The following is a 20403-nucleotide window of genomic DNA, read 5'->3' as shown; positions in this document are numbered from 1 at the left end:
GATTTTATTGCCTATCTATCTAACTTTCCACCTATCTCTCTAACTACCTATCTCACCACCTATCTCATTATCTCTCTCTAAAGTTGACGCCCTTTAAACTTAAAAACTAAACCCGGCAGTGATTTTCGCAGATAAGTGAAACAATAAAAGTTAACTCCTTTTATGTCTAATACTTATTGGCTTATAATATTCAACTCATGTTAAGAGTTACCGAGACTGTTGTAGTGACGCGCGGGAAAAAAATTCACACGGGGTATTTTCATAGCGACCAGGATAATTTTCACAGCTATCACGATAATTTTCAGTGATTAGGATAATTTTCAACGATCAGGAAAATTTTTACAGCAATCACGATAATTTTCAGTCATTAGGATAATTTTCAACGATGAGGGTAATTTTCACAGCGACCAGGATAATTTTCACACTCATTAGGATACCAATAACAAAATAACAGTGGACAGTCCCATCAGGTCAAGTTTCTTTCAGTATTGACTGCAGATCAGTAAGGGGCAGAGTAGTCCCAGAAATTAATACACACACACACACACACGAACGTATATACATTACTTACATATAAATATACCTGTGCGTTCAAATTTGTTAACCGCCTGAAGTGTACATGACGAACTGGACGGACACGGGGGAAGAGGATATGGCAGAATGAGACACGAGGAAGCTAACTCACGAGGCTGCTTTCATGGTACGTACGTGTCCTTTATCCCTGAGACACGGCGTGGGATTGGACACGTATGGGCACACCACCACCTGTTAACCACTGAGACACGGGTAGATGGACACGTATAGGCGGTTAGGGCACCATCACCTGTACACAACACCACCACTAGGACATACGCGTGTCAATATCCACCTCACATGTCACTATACTGGGACATTGGTAGAACTGAACACGTGTGGACGGTTAGGGCACCACCAGTACAGTACATTTTATCGCTACGAGTGCTCAGGGTGGGAGAGGAGAGAGGGAGGGATGAAGGGGGAGAGGGAAAGGGGGGAAGGGGGAGAGAGTTTATCAGTTACGAGAGACCACGGTGGTGTCATCACTATTGTTGAATAGACACACAGTATCTCTCTCTCTCTCTCTCTCTCTCTCTCTCTCTCTCTCTCTCTCTCTCTCTCTCTCTCTCTCTCTCTCTCTCTCTACATGTGTCTGTCTATCTGTCTAATTCCCTCTCTCTATCTCTCTTTATCTATCTGTTTGTCCCTTTGTCTGTCTGCTTCTCTGTCTGTCCATTTATCTATTTATCTGTCTAATCTATATCTCTATATCTATCTAGTCTCAGTTGCCTCACATAAAAACAACTTAAGAAAATTTAGAGAATGTAGAGGCGTTTTCATACCTCAATTTAAAGTTGCAAATTTAACCTAAGTACCTTTAAGAATCCATTATTGTATCGTAATCTAAGGGAGCTAATTAAATACGTTGTCACTTTTCTAGTTAAGTTTCTGTCGTGCGAACTCTGATAAGATTCTATGGATGGATGTGGAAAAAAAAATATCGAATCAAAGAAAACGTTCAAGTCTTCAGATATAACCGGGGTAACTAAAGTAGATGACCAGTGAAAGTGAATTTGTCGTACGGAGCAATATTTCGTAATTGGGGTATATTGTTACTTGTTGTATATATATTTTATCTAAATTATTATTATTATTAATATTTGTATTATTATTAGCCAGTCATTTCATTTTCTATTACTATTATTATCTAAAAGAATCTTGAACGTAGACTCCCGCCCACTGTTACCAACCAAAGGACAACACCCGTCATTACCTGCGAAATACTGAATGACTTTCTCGTCTAATTGTTCCTCTCTCTCTCTCTCTCTCTCTCTCTCTCTCTCTCTCTCTCTCTCTCTCCTGTTGCTTTAATCCATCCATCCATTAACAAGCTTAATCTTGCAATGGGGTTTTGTCTCATTATATTTTGTCCGATGAGATTATGGTGGGAGGAGCAGCCGGGCGCCACTACATTATGGCGCTATATATTGCACCACTAATAAGGTTTTCTCTCCATCCTCTTATTGTTCTGCCACGCCCCCAAGCAAGAGGACCCCCCTTTCCTTTTACATACACACGCACTCTCTCGTGTGTGTGTGTGTGTGTGTGTGTGTCAGTCGTTGCTAGCCTCCGCCCTAACGCTGAACCAGTGAGTCACACACACACACACACCTACGAACATAGATTATTTCACTTAAAACACACACATGCCTCACACACACACACACACACACACACACATACACACTCTCTCTCTCTCTCTCTCTCTCTCTCTCTCTCGTGTGGCATTACTAGGGTCCTGTCTCCAGTATACAAATCACCTGGAGAGATGAGGGACCCTCGAGTTTAGCGTGAGCACCTCCTGGGCAGGTGGTTGAGCCAGCGTCCTTCCTGGAGCCCGGGCAGAGGACGGGCACACACCACCGCCTGGGCATATAAGGGCACCCGGCGCCCACTGCCCACCTCTCTCTAAGGCCACGCACCTCTGTAGGCTGAGTCCACACGCAAACAAAGGCGCCAAGACCCTTATGATGTGTGTGAGAGAGAGAGAGAGAGAGAGAGAGAGAGAGAGAGAGAGAGACGTGCCTAACTCACCGTGGACACAACAACAAACACTACAAACGCCTTATTCTAGAGTCTCAGATATACGTCATCATCCCCATAACTGAAGAGAAGAGAAAACGTCATAAGTTACGATAAAGTCTCAGAATAGCGATTATACGATCATTTCTCCACCGTCTTTGTGCCGTAAGTTAATTGAGTCACTTACATGCGTCGTCACGTCTCCAAGGTGCGGTAAAGATTAGCAGAAGAACCTTTGAGAATCCAAGCTCACGTCTCCACTTCTGGTAATATCTGAGGTTGTATGAACACGGATGCTTTCGACCCTTGAGCTAGGTAGGTCTATGTACTGTACCTGAAGGAGGTATCTCATTACAGCTTCGGTACAGTATAACGTCTGTATCCACACCCCCGACTACACAGCAACCGAACCTAACAAAATCCATGTAAGAAAGATTATCCCCAGTAACTCGTATTACACCAATGACTGACCCAACACACTACACCAACACCATCCTGACGAAGACACACCCAGAATACACTGTCCCCGTTGGAGGTCTTTAGTGGAATCCGTCACAAGCTCCCTCACACAAGTTTCTCGATCTAACCTGCTGGAGGAGACAAACTCACCTACAGGTTGTGAGTTAGAGCCAGGTTGATCAAGGTTATCACCCTTCAAGAAGCTGTGGTCCTTAAGCCTTGGACTCGACGCCAGGGAGACGCCAACACAGAGTTTAGGCAACACCGCCCTGGGCTGGCCTTGACCCTCCTCACTGCTGCTGCTGCTGCCTGACCAACACCACTCTGCCCTACCCTCTCCTCCATCCTACCGGAGTTCCTTCTACCCTCCCTCCTTCCTCCGTATACAGCTCTCCTTCTTACCTCTTTCCCTTCTTTCTCCTCGCCCTCTACTCTTTTTTATCTTCTTCCCCTCAAACAAACATCCTTTTCCCTTCCTCTCCTCTTTCCTTCTACCCTCCCCTCTTCATCCGTCGTTATCGCCCTACTTCCTTACAACCTTCCTTCTTTCTCCTTCACCCCGTTCTCCTTGTCCTCCTCTTCTCTCGTTATCACCTTTCCTCTCTTCTTCCACGTTCCCTCTTTTCGTTCTCTCCTTCCCTCCTCCTACCTTCTTGCCCCTTGCTCCCTTCTCATTAAACTGTTATTCACCTCTTCTCTACATTACACCTTTCCTTCTCCCCCTTCTCCTAATCCTTCTATCTCCCCATTTCTCCGTCTCTACCTGTGTACGTATTCTCAAAAGTTCGTAAGATTTTAATTCCCTTCCTAACTGGAGGCGTAAAAAAAAAATCTTAAAATAATTCACTTAAGTTAAGACAAAAAGATGAATTATCTTAGGTTTGTATTCTTAAACCTCCTCTTAAGTGACGACATATAAAAACTCACATAACTAATCCACTTAGGACAGAAATATGGATTCTCAAAGGTGTCCATACGATAAAATTTTCCCATAAATAACAATATTTAAACGCTTGAAATTGATTCACTTAAGGCACTAAGATGGCAGCCAACACAAGGTCAACACTACAATGCGAGTCTACTGCAATAAGAAAAGTGTATTTATTAACCACTTAAGGTAAAAACTCACGTACCTTTGAGAATCGAGACTGGAGTATTCTTCTGCCGCCTCGGGGACACCTGTTGTCACCTTTGAAATACGCTACCACACCCACTAGCCTTACAGGTGACCTTTGTAATACTTCTGTTACATTCCCCCGTCCCCTCCCCTCCCATTCTTCCTCCCTCCATCACTTCTTGTATTCCTCCGCCCTACATTACCTCCCTTCAATCCTTCCTCCCTCTTGTACCTTCCCACCCTCCAGCACCTCCTCTTCCTCCCTCCCTCTTCCATCCAACATCTTCTCTTCCCTCGAGATCAATGTATAGTATGTAACAGGAGCCACTAAGAGGGTTCAGACTCTCATTTGACTCTCAGTTCATGTGTTTGTTGTTGTTGTATTTGTTGTTGTTATTGTTGTTTACTTTGTAGCTGTATATTTCTGTCTAAATAAACTGTTTTAATATCAATATCCTTCTGCTGCCTCCTCCCCGTCCTCCTCCTTCCGTCCCGCACTCACCCCTTCCCCTTCAACCCCCTCATCCCCCCTCCCCTTCCCTCCCTTCGTCACTTCCTCACACAGACAGACAGACAGACAGACAGAGAGTAGATGTGAACACGTTGATACAAATTACAATAAATAATATAACTCACACATGATAATAGAGTTACAGTAAACAACACACACACGTTAGTACTTGGTATCTATCTATCTATCTATCTATCTGTTTGTCTGTCTGTCGTCATGAACAAAATCAGGTTATGGAGAGCCCAAGGTAATCATGGTGTGTGTGTGTGTGTGTGTGTGTGTGTGTGTGTGTGTGTGTGTGTGTGTGTGTGTGTAACTCCTTTATTAATCTCTATTACTTCAACTTTATTTTAATTTTATATTTTTATTTATTCATTCTCTGTTTCTACTTTATCCTGGTTCATTATATTATATTATTAACTACTGCTACTAGTATAATAATAATAATAATAATAATAATAATAATAATAATAATAATAATAATAATAATAATAACAGGTGTCAGATCAGGTAAGTGAACTGTCTTAATTAAACGCCCTAACTGTTGCTAGAGGTGTACCCTTGTCAATATTATTATTATTATTATTATTATTATTATTATTATTATTATTATTATTATTACTATTATTATTATTATTATTATTATTACTATTACTATTATTATTATTATTTATAAATTTTTGAAAGCCCAAACAAGGTTGAGAACTATTGAATAATGCATGAGAGAGAGAGAGAGAGAGAGAGAGAGAGAGAGAGAGAGAGAGAGTGGAGTGGGTACAGCGAGGTCAACAGCTTTCTTGCTCACTACGGCACAAGGCCCCCCCCCCTTCCACCTTCTCTCTCCCTCTCTCTCATTCTCACTCCCACTCTCCCCCAAACCTCTATCTCTCTTTTACTCTCTCTACCCCTCACTCTATAACCCTCTCCCTCATTCTTGCTCCATCTCTCCCTCATCCCTATCAACCTCTCCCTCATTCTTGCTCACTCTCTCTCTCTCTCTTCCTCTTCCTCCCTCCTCTTCAAAATGATCACGAACAATCAAGTTAATTAATAATAATGTGTATAATAATAATAATAATAATAATAATAAATGAACAAAACAAACACAATTTCTTTATTTCCTCGGCGAACTATATCACCGAGTCAACAAACCTCAATGACGTCATCACCCGTCAATGATCAGCTGACGGATATAAACAAACACGTTTCCTCCCCCCAGGACGACCACCGCCAGCGTTAACACCGGGGAAACACTGAACGCTGTCGACACTGGGAGAGAAAAAAAATATATAGAGAACTGAATCTCCTTCAACATGACTTGTAGTCTTTGAGAAATTTCCTGCAATAGAACTTTCGCTTTCACAACAACAGACAACCAAAGTTTACCACCGCGATAGTTAGTTCACCACATTAATAGATAGTTAGTCATGCTTAATACAGGTATCCAAGCCAATTCTACAGACAAACGTAAATACTGACCAATATAATCAACAGGTGAGATGCAGAAGAGTAAATAAAAGCAAAATAATTATTACCACAAAGAAGGCCTGAGGACTCTTAATATACACGTAAATAATAAATGAACTACATTGGCGCCTCCTACAGGCACGTGACCTTGACCTCAAAGCCACAGCAGTACTAGATGACGTCATAGTGAAGATATACGTCAGGTGTAAATACTAACATAGTCCCTCGACGTGTTGTACTGCAGAAAGACTCGAGAAATTCAATAGTGGTGGGACAAAAGTTTCGTTTTTAACATAGCCCCAGATGACTACTTCAAGGGGGTATGGATTGAGTGAACGAACTGGCTAAAGACAGCTCTCCCACGCCCCCCACGCCTGATGTAACGATATTTTAAGAACGTAACTCTCAATATTAAAATAAATATTCCCTTAAATATTCTTTATTACCATCACCCGGAAGAGTTTATATACTTGACCCCTTCACTACGATGACTGAATGATGTTAGATACAGACACCAGCCTCTGTCATTGTGGGTGGCGGTGACCTCGTGGACGCTCGTTATGTTGACACCAGACTACTGCTATAATTGTTAGTTCATATATGAGGAAATAACACCTGGAGTCTGATGTAAAGGAGACAGTGATGCCATATGTACAAACTATCGGGGAAAACAGTGTTACCATCCCAGCTCATACACTCTTACATGTAGGAGTGTCATAAGTACATCCAGAGACCGCAGTGTTGCCAACCAAGGCCCAAGACCTAACCTAAACTAACCTACAAATGATAAGAATATCGCCAGGAGAGCAGAGGACGTCTTCAAGAGAGGACAAGACACGTTTCATCAACAGGTTCCTCACTAGCCATGGAGAAGGAAGAGGAGGAGGAGGAGGAGGAGGAGGAGGAGGAGGAGGGAGGGGCCACAGTACCCCCCTCCCTCCTCTCCCCCTGACAATCGTCACTATATAAATTCCACCTAAGATCATAGTTCATTCAGTGATATTAAGGTCATAGAACCCCCTCCCCCTTACCTACCCATCCATCCACCGACACTCAAGATCAGGTCACGCCTCATCCACTCCCTCACTTGAGCCAATAAGTTGAATCATTAAGGAGTTACACGGGTAAGTAACCTTCCTGACGGTGCTCACGTTTATCTGAAGAAGGTCGTGAGTGAGGCGAGATGGTCCGCTCACGTTAGCTGATTCAAAACTGTTTTACGAATAATTCTGAGACGTAGTTAAGTGGTTCAGAATAGGAGATAAGGGACTGGATGTCGGTACCGAGTGATTCTGAATCGTCTTTGGGGTGATAATGATTCGTAGTATTTTTTTCCAGTGGTGATGTGCCGCCTCAAGGTAAAAAGAACATGAAAATCTACGTATAAATAAAAGAGATTATCAATGTCAATAAGATTAAAGTGCACAGACAGACGTACAGACCGATAGAGACAGACAGACGGATAGACAGACACCCAGACGGACAGAGAGACCCACGAAGCCAACAGACACCTCCCCCTCCTGCCCCCCACGCCCCTCCCAATGATCACTAGTCTCCTGGGTCTTTTACCACGATCCCTTCCTCCTCGTCGTCACCGCCTGCAGGAGAGTGATGCCTCCCCTACACCTCCTCCCATCACAATGACATATATTGGTACCACTGTGATTATACTGATGTGTTGGGTGTGCCTCAAGGCTGTTATCTCGTGCTGTTTGGAAAGTGAGAGAGAGAGAAAAAAATAGAGAGAGAGAAAGTAGAGAGAATAAGAAAAAAATAAAATAAATAAATTATTACATCGCAAAAAATTATCCCTTTGAAGCTATTTATTAGGTAGAACAGCGTCACCTAGAGGCCGGAAATGAAACTACAGCACCAAATCTTGTTGCAACCAGACTAGGGGTGAAGGCTGAGGAGCACCTATCACTACTAAAGCCAAAAACGAACGAATTCACCTTGGACCATTCACACGATATTCAGAAAACATTAAGTTCGATCATAGTTTAACTTAACAGGTGATTGAAGGACTAGATAAAGAAGATTCACTGTAAATTTGGAGTACATAGGTCAAAGGTCAAAGTCACAATGGGTCAAGTTGTAAATATGAGTAATATGTCTTTCACAAAATAAGTGGATTAAGTGAGGTGAAACTTTGGCCTGTGGGGTAATGAAGGTAGAGATGTTTTGTTTTGTTTGAGAATGAAAGCTCAAGGTCAGAGGTCAAGAGTGAAGGGCAATAATCTACCTTGACCTAAGATTCGTAGCAACTGTAATAACTAACACAGAGTTCTTGTTCAACTATTTCGTCACCTCCGTCCTGCCATTACACTCTCTCTAAATCTATCACATCTATCGTGGTCTATCAGAGGTCAAGGTCAGAGGTCAAGGTGGTGGTTCAAGTGTTGAGTGTCTGTGTGTCTGTAGTGTTGTATTATATGTGTGTTGTCTGAGTCTCTTTAATATTATTTCCACATTAATCGGAAATGACAGGTGTGTGTTGAAGGACTCCTGCAACACACACCCACTAGTCGTGTTGCATAATAATTGTACCTCCTTAATTGATATGATTGTCTTAACGTGATGTTAGCTGAGAAACTGATCTCCTGTTATGAGGAGAGGGATGACGGTGTAAAAGTCGAAACATCAGGAATAAACATTACATTCTAACCCTTTTGATCCCGTAGTACACCACTTGTTGCCCCGCCTCCAGTGACTCTATCGCAAACATCAGAACAAAATTAAAGAGACACAGAGAAAAGAAACAATACAGAGAGAGAGAGAGAGAGAGAGAGGAAAATAACGGAACATAATACACTTCCTTGATACGTTTTCTCGTCTGGTCAAATAAAGAATTAGTTTTTTTACCTGCCCGTGGACCTTGTTAACCACGGGACACCCTTCCCCCTGCCTAGCGTCCTCCCCTCCTCTTCCTTAGGCCCCCTCCCTACCGCCTTCCCCTCCCCCCCGTCATCTGGGTTTTCGAGTCTCCCCCTTAAGTCTCCTCCCATTATGGAGATTCACACCTTAACTACCCATTAACTAGGTCTCCATTAATAGATTCCTCATTAAATAAACCACAATTAACTAGGTCCCCCCAATTTATAAAAGGCCCCATTACTTGAGTACGTCCCCATTAAGCAGACCCTCCCATTAACCCCCTCCTTATCTTTAACTCGTCCGCCACCCTTCAACCGGCTAGTGATGACTGGATAGCGTGTGTCTTATCTCTTCCACCCCCCCTCTCCCCGCCTATTGATAACACCCCCAAGTCGGTTTCATCAGGAAGGGAAGTGGAGGGGGAGGGGAGAGAAATAGGGAGGGGGTAGTGGAAGGCGAAGGGGAGGAAAAATTAGCAAACACGGAATAACATCAATGACGTCAACACAATATCATCCGTGACGTCATTGGTGTTGGCACATCACAAAAACATTATACTTTGTTAACACCAAACACCAGCAGGCGCTTAGGGAAACCAAATCTTATCCTCTAGTTAAATATAAATAACCAAAAAATTAACTATCTATCCCAATACATACAATTAATTGCACCATAACTTATTTAGACGCAATAAAGGTTTTCTCAATGGTGCCAACTCTCGTGTTTTGTTTTTTTTGCCAACTCGTATTTTTTTTGCCATGAAGTAATTAAATGTAAATAAATCTATAAATAGATATGATGTGAGTAAATGGAATAAATATAGACTGATGTAAGTGTGTCTCTCTCTCTCTCTCTCTCTCTCTCTCTCTCTCTCTCTCTCTCTCTCGTGTAAGTGTTGAAGGTGAACGTGACCAGCCATGATAAAGGTGAACTATGACCTTTGTGTGTATAAGGTTAACGTGATAGATTTGTATATATTACCGTCACCACCACACACACACACATACATACATACACTCATTCATATACACACTCATACATACATACACGCACTTAGTCACACACACGATTATATATACACACACACACACTTATACACATACATACATACATACATACATACATACATACATACACACACACTTATACCCATACATACATACATACATACATACATACATACATACATACATACATGTAATACATACACTGATGCACTTACACACACATCATTAACACGTTCCTTACTCAAAGACTCACACAGTTGCATCATCGAACCCGTGATATGAATCTTTATAACCCGACACCAATACCAGTGGGCCAACCTTGCCTAGTATAGTACTGTATGTCACCTTGAAACACTAACACACACCCCCCCCTCCTCTCTCTATCTCTCTCTGTCTCTCTATCTCTCTCTCCACCCACCCACTCACCCTTCCTCTCATCCACCAAGCACAAACTCACACCCTCACCCACCCACGAGTTACCGACCACCCTCTTAAGCACACACCCTCTCATACCCTCATCCACCCACCCACCCGACGAGGCTATTGACCTCTTAACGCCCACATGGCGCAATGTCGATGTTACAAGTATTAAAACAGTTTGTTCTTGGTAGCCTGCTGATGTGGTCTCTCTCTCTCTCTCTCTCTCTCTCTCTCAGCAGTACAGATACAAGTGGTTTACATGTGTGCACGGTTGTCTACATCAAGGGCGTGAGGGTGGGAGTGGGTGTGGGCGTGAGGGTAGGCGTGGCAGACGTAGAAGGGCGCGGGCGTGGTTTACCAAGAGTGGCAATACTGGTCCATGTGATATGATGTAAATCCGATGTGTGTGTGTGTGTGTGTGTGTGTGTGTGTGTGTGTGTGTGTGTGTGGTCGCGTGCAGGTGTGTATGCGTGCAGAAGGCGCGTGGGCAGGCGTGGTACATGCAAATTGGGGCTTTATGGGGAAGGGGGGGGGGGGAAACAAGGCCATTATAAACGACTTGACCTCAAATAAGACTATGATTTGGTCAGACAGTGTGTGTGTGTGTGTGTGTGTGTGTGTGTAAAGGGACATGTGCGGGTGTACGAGAAGAAGAAAAAGAAGAGTAGGAGGAAGAACAGTAGGAGGAGAAGAAAGAGGAAGGAGAGGAGGAGAAGCAGAAGAAGAGGAGTAGGAGGAGAAGGAAGAGAAGAGCAAGAGGGATGGAAGGTTCCCAGAATGTCAATATTTGTCGTCGACCTAAATCCTTTCTGTTGTTTAGGGATGATACCTCTCTCTCTCTCTCTCTCTTTCTCTCTGCCAACAGCTTCGACCAGGAAGATTTAGCCGCTGTGAGTTGTTCGAGGTGTTGACAGTTGTTACCCCATCATCTTTAACACCCCCCCCCCACGCCGCCCACTACCTGCAGATTACAGAACTAATGACCCGCGTCCACCTAGTCCATTCCATAGTGACCTCTGACCTCTGGTAGTGAGAGGGTGGGATCTAGGAAAGTCACAGGTCAGTGTATATGTCATATAGTGTATAGGGTTAGGTTAGGTCACGTTAGGTTAGGTTAGGTTTGGTCAGGTCAGGTCAGGTCAGTTTAGTATAGGGTGAGATTTGTTAAGGTAGGACAAGTTCAGATGATATACCGCGGGGCTAAGGTGTAGATAGTGTCAACATTACCTTAAACTACAGCACAGAGATTGTCATCCAAAATGGCGTCAAAACTGAACTTAGACTCATACCACCAATTAAAGACCATATCCTGACTTGTTAACACCAGACACTCACCATAACACAAGTCTTACCGTAAGTTCACAAAAAAGGTCATCTCCTGAGAGGTACAAGAGCTGCTGCCAGCCTGGGTCATGACCTATTGTGAGTTAAAAGGTCAATTTTGCTCATCTCTTTAGCAGGTCATAGGTTATGTGTCCTCTCTGACCTACATCGAGACCAACGTACGTGGAGATGGCCTGAGGATGACCTGTGTTTACGTAGTTTACCTCGTACAGGACCTTAGGGTAGGAGGGCGTGTTGACCTGACCTGACCTGACCTGACCAAACCAAGAACCCTAAAACACAGGTACTCACCTTTAAATTACCCGGATATACACCTGTAGAAAGGCCACCAGGATCTACAAAAGAAGAAAATACCAAAAAATATAAAATGAGTCGATCTCCGAAACGATATAAATCTACGGACATTACCAGCCATATTTCATTTACTCTATCCTTACTGTTGTGTATATGAATGACCCCTGACCTCTGACCTTTTGACCAAGAACCAAGAAAATACTCCACTACTATTGATATCGACCCAGTTAATGTGTTATCTGGTTATCTAGATATATCTTGGTGTATATGAGATAAGAATGAAGAAAATGGTTGGTAGTGGATGATGTTACTGTTAGTCAGGTCTGGAAGGGAAACATTTGGTCACTTTTTGAAATATTTTATCTTTGATCGTAAGTGAAATGAAATAATGAAATGAGTAAATGTATAGATAAATTATTATTACTATTATTATTATTATTAGTAGTAGTAGTAGCAGTATTTTCATCATTATTATTATTATTATTATTATTATTGGTGGTGATATTAGAGCTGTAATTAATATGCCTCATCATCATCATCATTACCCTGTATTCAATAACCATAATGAAACACTAACTAAATAAAAATAAACAATATACTCCTAGAACAAGAAGAATAAATTACTAAACAATACCCTTTAGAAAACATCCTATTTATACAAGAAAAACACAGATTAGTGAAATAAATAAATAAATAAATAAAAACACAGTGTATTTAAAAGACTTCAGAAGACAATAGCAGAGGCAATAAGCACCCCCCCTGTGTCACGGCGGCTTCTCCCCCTTTTTTTCCCCAGGATGGATAAGATGCAACTCCTGGATACTTTTACTTCCGCTTGGGAATAATAATAAGCACTGATGTTATCTCCTGTTCCACGGTCTCTCTGTCTCTCTGTCTCTCTGAGTGTTTGTATCTCCTGACACAGATGTTTGTTCAAGCTGACGTGTTGTAGTGTCAGCTGTATATGTTGCTCATGTCTTGTGCATCTGTCTCTCTCATTAACACAAACAATATCAAATATAATAACAACAATACGTATTTTTATGTCTATTTCGTTGTAGTTATATTTACGGTCGTAGAAGTTATATGACCTGCCATCTTGCCAGTCAGAGCTCATCATGACGTCACTACTGATTGGTTCTCTCTCTCTGTGATGTCAATACCCACGTCACTATTGATTGGTTCTCTCTCTGTGATGTCAATACCCACGTCACTATTGATTGGTTCTCTCATTGTGGAGTCATTAACCCCGCCATTAGTGTTTGGCTCTCTCACTGATTGGTTTTCTCACTGTGACGTCACTACTTACGTTACTCTTGATTGGTTTTCTCACTGTGACGTCACTACTTACGTTACTCTTGATTGGCTTTTTCCCTGTGGCGTCACTACTCAAAAGAGCATTGATTGGGTCTCACACTATAACGTCACAGCTCGCAACCTCTTTATCACAGCTACTGGCTCACGCACCTACATAACCACACAGGTGCCAGCTTCCTCTCTCCTCACTCTCTCTATACACGGTAATTAATGACAGTGCAGGGGTGTAATTACCTGTGGACACGGGCAGCGCGGCGTGACAGCTTCCGTGTGACAAATGATTCATCTAACGACTCGTAACACAAAATCACAAATAATAAAAATAATGGAAGACGAGAACTTTTGTGTTATGATTCAAAGTTAATAAAAAAAAGGTATTTATAATTTGGAAAAAGAGTAAATGTCTTTTTAGTTCAGCGAGACAAGAAATTAGTCAAGCGAGAGTTTGTTAGAGGAAGGAAAGCTGTTGACTACGGGGTCCTCTGGTGGCAAAGTCAGTCCCCAATATATTAAATGTCTTTTCCATTGTTTTTCTTTTGTTTTCTATTGTTTTTTTATTATTCTTATTGTTGGTTCTATTATTTTCTCGTTTGTTTTAGTTATTTTCTTGTGTCTTCTGGTTTATTTGTATTTTTTCGCGCGCTTTTCGTTAATTTTTGTTTTCGTGTTTTACGTATTTTTCAGTAATGTGGAACTGCCTAAATAGTCAAAAACAGCCTACAAAAATATTCTAATGATAACAGGGTAGGTGATAACAATTACAACAATATAATAACAGAACAGAATAACAAATTAACATGTCCTCATTACCAGTTAACACACCTGACCGATCACCTCACTCTTATGCAAATGACGTGAGTTTATGTTATATTTACACACCGTACATCACCGTCATAAAATAAATTAAGACTCTACGAACCTTAACGTAACTACTACCGTAAACTATAACGCTATAACGTAATAATTAACGCATAGCTACGTAATAAGCGGTAAAGTCTCCCTCCTTCGTTCTCGAGTAATTTAACTGGTTTATTACCTCCACCTATAGATAAATATTTAAACCACAGCCTCATCCTTCAAGTATCACTTAAACCACGCTACTGTGTTTTATTAGTTACTTATATAAACAGGATTGTCATTAACTACCTGGACTATGTCAATAAATTCCTGAAACACCGGAGTTTTTACCTTATCAACAAGACTGAAGTGGCCATAAATGTTTAAAAAGGCAATGTTATGGCACCAAAAACTACCTTAGTAACCAATCTGTTTGTCTGAGTCGCCTTAGCAACCGATCTGTTTGTCTGAGTCGCCACGGTTGCTAAGGACAGATGTACAATAAGTGAGAGGAGGAACATAGACGATATTTCCGGCTGGGTGATGAGGTGAGGTTATATACAAAGCTAGGCTGAGAGGAGCACCTAGGCGTGACTGACTGTCCTCAGCAACACTCACCACTGACCTTGTGAGCCCCTCCCTACCTCCCCCACCCTCCATACCTCCCCACCCTCCCTCTTTCCCCCACCCTCTTCATTTTCAAGAACAAATAATGGGTGGGTGGTCAATGAAGGGGAGAGACATGGACTAGAACAGACGTGACCGCAGTATAAATGGACCCAAGTTGTTATTTACATGTTCCATACAGTTATCCCTTTGACCTCTCTTCCTTAGCCCCCCCCCCTACACACACACACACACACACACACACACACACCTCCCATTACTCAACCAAAACACTGCGTCATCGTCTCATTAACTCACTGCATTACAAGACAAAACTAACTAGGTAATGAGACAGTCGTGCGTCATGTTACCTGTCTCAGAGCTTACCTTTATATTTACCTGTACTAATTAATCTCAGGTGTAAATAATGGAATGAGTGATGAGTGTAGATGTGGGTGGTAGTGAAGGTAGGTGGTGGTGAGTGGTGATTAGTGTAGGTGGTGATGACTGTAGGTAGGTGATGACTGTAGGTAGGTGATGAGTGTAGGTGGTGATGACTGTAGGTAGGTGCGTCACGGGGTCATGAGTAGGTCAAGGAAGAGGAGGTGTGGCCACTCGTATACTCTCAATTCTTGTCATTCTGTCCTTGGCTAAAACCCCTCCCTCCCCCTCCTCCTCCTCTCCCTCCTTCACTCACTCATTCCTTCTTATTCTTCTTCATTCCCTCTTTCTTCTTCTCCTCCTTCTCAAAACTGCCGTTGTACGCTAACCTCCGCCACACAATGGGCCATAAACAACCAGAACCAAATGCTATACACATCACACTATGCACCTATGCCCCATGAACGCGCTATGCTGCTATGCCCTACCCGTCAATATGTTAATTCCATGCTGCGCCATTAAGGTATGAATCAAAGCTGCGCCATTAAGTTATGACTCAAAGTTGCACCATTAAGTTATGACTCAAAGTTGCGCCATTAAGTTATGACTCAAAGTTGCTCCATTAAGTTATGACTCAAAGTTGCTCCATTAAGTTATGACTCAAAGTTGCGCCATTAAGTTATGACTCAAAGCTGCACCATTAAGTCACGACTCAAAGCTGCGCCACTAAGCTACCACATGAAGATACTCTGAACTACGGAAATAAACCACGATTTCAATCAACGTCCAGCAACTTTAAACTACGCCACTATGCTAAGTGATCAATTACGCAGCCACAACCGAACCACAACACCAAGCAGAGAACGCAACATACGCCATCATTATAACGCCATAATTCACTGCTACGCAACTCCTCTACGCAATACTTCCTACTTCCGGTTCACAGATAAAAAATATGTATACACAGTTTCCCCTCTCAATAACGGACTTTTCAATAGATTAATGGATACAGTTTCCCCTCTCAATAACGGACTTTTCAATAGATTAATGGATACAGTTTCCCCTCTCAATAACGGACTTTTCAATAGATTAATGGATACAGTTTGTCCTCACAATATATTACCTCTCAATAAAGTAATGGATACCAGACTAATTCTTGCAAGCCTCGTTTATTAATGGGAGTATTCTGTTATTGAGAATATCCGGTATTGAGAAGTCTGTTATTGAGAGGGTTTACTGTATAAGTTAACTGAGATATGATCGAGTTATAAGCGCCCAATCCTCACGAAGTAAGATTAACCAGCATAACGATAACCTAACCTAACCCCCAGGGCAGCCAACATGACCCCACACACCCCCAGGGCAGCCAACATGACCCCACACACCCCCAGGGCAGCCAACATGACCCCACACACCCCCAGGGCAGCCAACATGACCCCACACACCCCCAGGGCAGCCAACATGACCCCACACACACCCCCAGGGCAGCCAACATGACCCCACACACCCCAGGGCAGCCAACATGACCCCACACACCCCCAGGGCAGCCAACATGACCCCACACACCCCCAGGGCAGCCAACATGACCCCACACACCCCCAGGGCAGCCAACATGACCCCACACACCCCCAGGGCAGCCAACATGACCCCACACACCCCCAGGGCAGCCAACATGACCCACACACACCCCAGGGCAGCCAACATGACCCCACACACCCCCAGGGCAGCCAACATGACCCCACACACAGGCAGCCCAGGGCAGCCAACATGACCCCACACACCCCCAGGGCAGCCAACATGACCCCACACACCCCAGCAGCCAACATGACACCCCCCAGGGCAGCCAACATGACCCCACACACCCCCAGGGCAGCCAACATGACCCCACACACCCCCAGGGCAGCCAACATGACCCCACACACCCCAGGGCAGCCAACATGACCCCACACACCCCAGGGCAGCCAACATGACCCCACACACCCCCCAGGGCAGCCAACATGACCCCACACACCCCCAGGGCAGCCAACAGACCCCACACACCCCAGGGCAGCCAACATGACCCCACACACCCCAGGGCAGCCAACATGACCCCACACACCCCCAGGGCAGCCAACATGACCCCACACACCCCCAGGGCAGCCAACATGACCCCACACACCCCCAGGGCAGCCAACATGACCCCACACCCCCAGGATAGCCAACATGACCCCACACACCCCCCAGGGCAGCCAACATGACCCCACACACCCCCAGGGCAGCCAACATGACCCCACACACCCCTGAGGGCAGCCAACATGACCCCACACACCCCCAGGGCAGCCAACATGACCCCACACACCCCAGGATAGCCAACATGACCCCCACACCCCCAGGGCAGCCAACATGACCCCACACACCCCCAGGGCAGCCAACATGACCCCACACACCCCCAGGGCAGCCAACATGACCCCACACACCTCCGGGGCCGCGCCACTGCCTCAAGGCACACGTGTTGTTGGTCTGAAAACACACACTGGTTAAGGTCTTGTTGACATACACGACCGGAAACGACTTAGGAGAGAAAGCAGATGCCAACACGGACACAGATACGGACGCTAAAACGGACGTCAGCCAACATGGACGTCAGCCAACATGGACGTAAGCCGAGACGGACGTTAGCCAACATGTACGTCAGTCAACACGGACGTTAACTAACACGGATGTCAGCCAACACGGACGTCAGCCAACACGGACGTCAGCCACCACGGACGCCATCACCCACGTCAGGGGTGACGATATAAGAAGGTTGATGTACAATGATACAAACATTTAAACGAGAGAGAGAGAGAGAGAGAGAGAGAGAGAGAGAGAGAGAGAGAGAGAGACAGAGCGAAACAGAGATATAAAGACAGACAGGCAGACAGACAGACAGACAGACAGAGACACAGACAGACAAAGATAGAGAGACAAAGAGACAGACTATCTCACCTACCATCACTAAGAGAAATCTCCAAATTAACAGAAAACATATAAGACAATTAGCTGATCTAATGAGACAATTATCCGAGTGAGAGATAATGAGAGAAACCGGGAGATAATGTAGATAAAGGAGGAGGAGGAGGAGACTGAGAGAGGAAATAAGAAGAATACAAGAATAACAAGAGAACGCAATAACAATACAACAATAACAAAAACAATAACTACAACTACAATAGCAACAACAATATCAATAACAAACAAAAACAACAACTAAAACAGCAATAACAACAAAAACAACAATAATAACAAAAAACAATAACTACAACTAAAACATCAACAAGAACAACAGTGTTACTATACAACACCGACACAAAACCCCAAACCACAGAGAGGAAACAAAAAAACAACAAAAAACAAAAGATGCAACTAAAGATTACACGAAAGAAGAAGAGAGAAAATAAAAATAAAAATAATAATAATGTTGATAATGTTGTGATGGTGGTAGGTAGTGGTGGTGGGTTGTGGTGGTAGGTAGTGGTGGTAGGTAGTGGTGGTAGGTAGTGGTGGTGGGTAGTGGTGGTAGGTAGTGGTGGTGGTAGGTAGTGGTGGTAGGTAGTGGTGGTAGGTAGTGGTGGTGGTGTAGTGGTGGTAGGTAGTGGTGGTAGGTAGTGGTGGTAGGTGGTGGTGGTAGGTGATGGTAGGTGGGTAGTGGTGGTGGTGGTAGTGGTGGTAGGTAGTGGTGGTAGGTAGTGGTGGTGGGTAGTGGTGGTAGGTAGTGGTGGTAGGTGATGGTAGGTGGTGGTAGTGGTGGTAGGTAGTGGTGGTAGGTAGTAGTGGTGGTTACTACCTGGCTACACATAACTCAACCTTACCTCCTGTAGCTGTGGTGGTGAGAGGGGGGGAGAGGGAGGGGGGAGGAGGAGAGAGGGGGGAGAATGGATGAAAAATGAATAGATAGTGGAATGTGGGTTGGAGGAGAGAGAGAGAGAGAGAGAGAGAGAGAGAGAGAGAGAGAGAGACACGAAATCAAAACAACAACGACACACACACACACACACACACACACACACACACACAATGGTAACCTCTCGTCATAAAACACCACCACAACAGCAAACTCAAACCAGGAGAACGATCGCCTGGCGTTTATAGTTTCCCTTAGTGTTGTTGCAGAGTGGTGGTACATCATTGCCCGAACGCCACATCAGGCAAAGAGTTGGAGATGTTTCGTCTGGCGTTAAGTTTTCATTGTATAAGATGTGAAGGTTATTTGGTAGAAAGGATAGCCAGGCGATGCGATGTTGTACAGATGATTGCTCGTGTTGGCGTTCGTTTCAAGGTGTGATTAACCCATCCCTCCCCCTTACCTACCTCCTTCCCTCTCCCCCTCACCTACCTCCCTTCCCTCTCCTCCTTCATCACCACCCACACCCCTACCACCCCACACTCCCTCACCACCACACCCTTGCCACCCACACCCCTCACCACCACACACTCCCTCACCACCCACACTCTCACCACACTCCCTCACCACCCCCTCACCTCACCCCCCCTCTCACACCCCTCACCACCCCACACTCCCTCACCTCACCCACACCCTCACCACCCACACTCCTCACCACCCTCACCACCCACACTCCCCTCACCACCCACACTCCCACACCACCACCCACACTCCCTCACCACCCACACTCCCTCACTAAGCATCTTATACGACAAAAGAATATCGTAAGGTTGACGAACATCAGGAATAGTTTCCTGTTTGTGGAGAGAGAGAGAGAGAGAGAGAGAGAGAGAGAGAGAGAGAGAGTGTGTGTGTGTGTGAACGTATGTGTGTACCCGTGTGCATTATATATATTGTGTGTGGGATGTTGCTTGCCCTTGTTTTTGTCCACATATGTATATTATATTGCGTTAGTCTCTCTCTCTCTCTTTCTTTATTGTCCTTTACTCTATCTATCTATCTCTTGTTCTTTATTCTCTCTCTCTCTCTCAGGTGACTCAGCCCTACACAGGATTAACCTTGACGCTCTCAATAACATCATCTGAGAAGAGAGACACTGGACAAAGACGAGAGTACATCCGGTGTACCCCAACTCCCCCTTATTCCCTCTTAAAAAACCCTTAATTGACCCTTAAACCTACTCCACCCCCCTTATCCTATTCCCTAAATCCCTTTCCTCCTGAGAGAGAGAGAGAGAGAGAGAGAGAGA

At 44.1% G+C, this 20403-nt stretch overlaps 1 protein-coding gene across 6 annotated transcripts in view; it reads right to left on the bottom strand.

Annotated features, from left to right (window-relative positions):
- Positions 1–20403, bottom strand: part of LOC121878788 (myb-like protein X) — a 97773-nt gene that overhangs the window by 8297 nt on the left and 69073 nt on the right. For 2 of the 6 annotated variants that reach the window (XM_042385207.1, XM_042385208.1), the window contains one exon: positions 12089–12132. The gene's annotated coding sequence lies outside the window, so the exon portion shown is untranslated. Of the gene's footprint in view, positions 1–571; positions 956–12088; positions 12133–20403 lie in introns of those variants that run through there. The other 4 variants (XM_042385205.1, XM_042385206.1, XM_042385209.1 and 1 more) reach the window with 4 other exon arrangements.

This window comes from Homarus americanus, unplaced genomic scaffold (assembly GCF_018991925.1).
Source record: "Homarus americanus isolate GMGI-L3 unplaced genomic scaffold, GMGI_Hamer_2.0 scaffold40995, whole genome shotgun sequence".
In the NCBI taxonomy this organism is placed as follows: domain Eukaryota; kingdom Metazoa; phylum Arthropoda; class Malacostraca; order Decapoda; family Nephropidae; genus Homarus; species Homarus americanus.
Note: the sequence above shows the minus strand (reverse complement) of the source record. Positions and strands in the feature narration are given on the sequence as shown.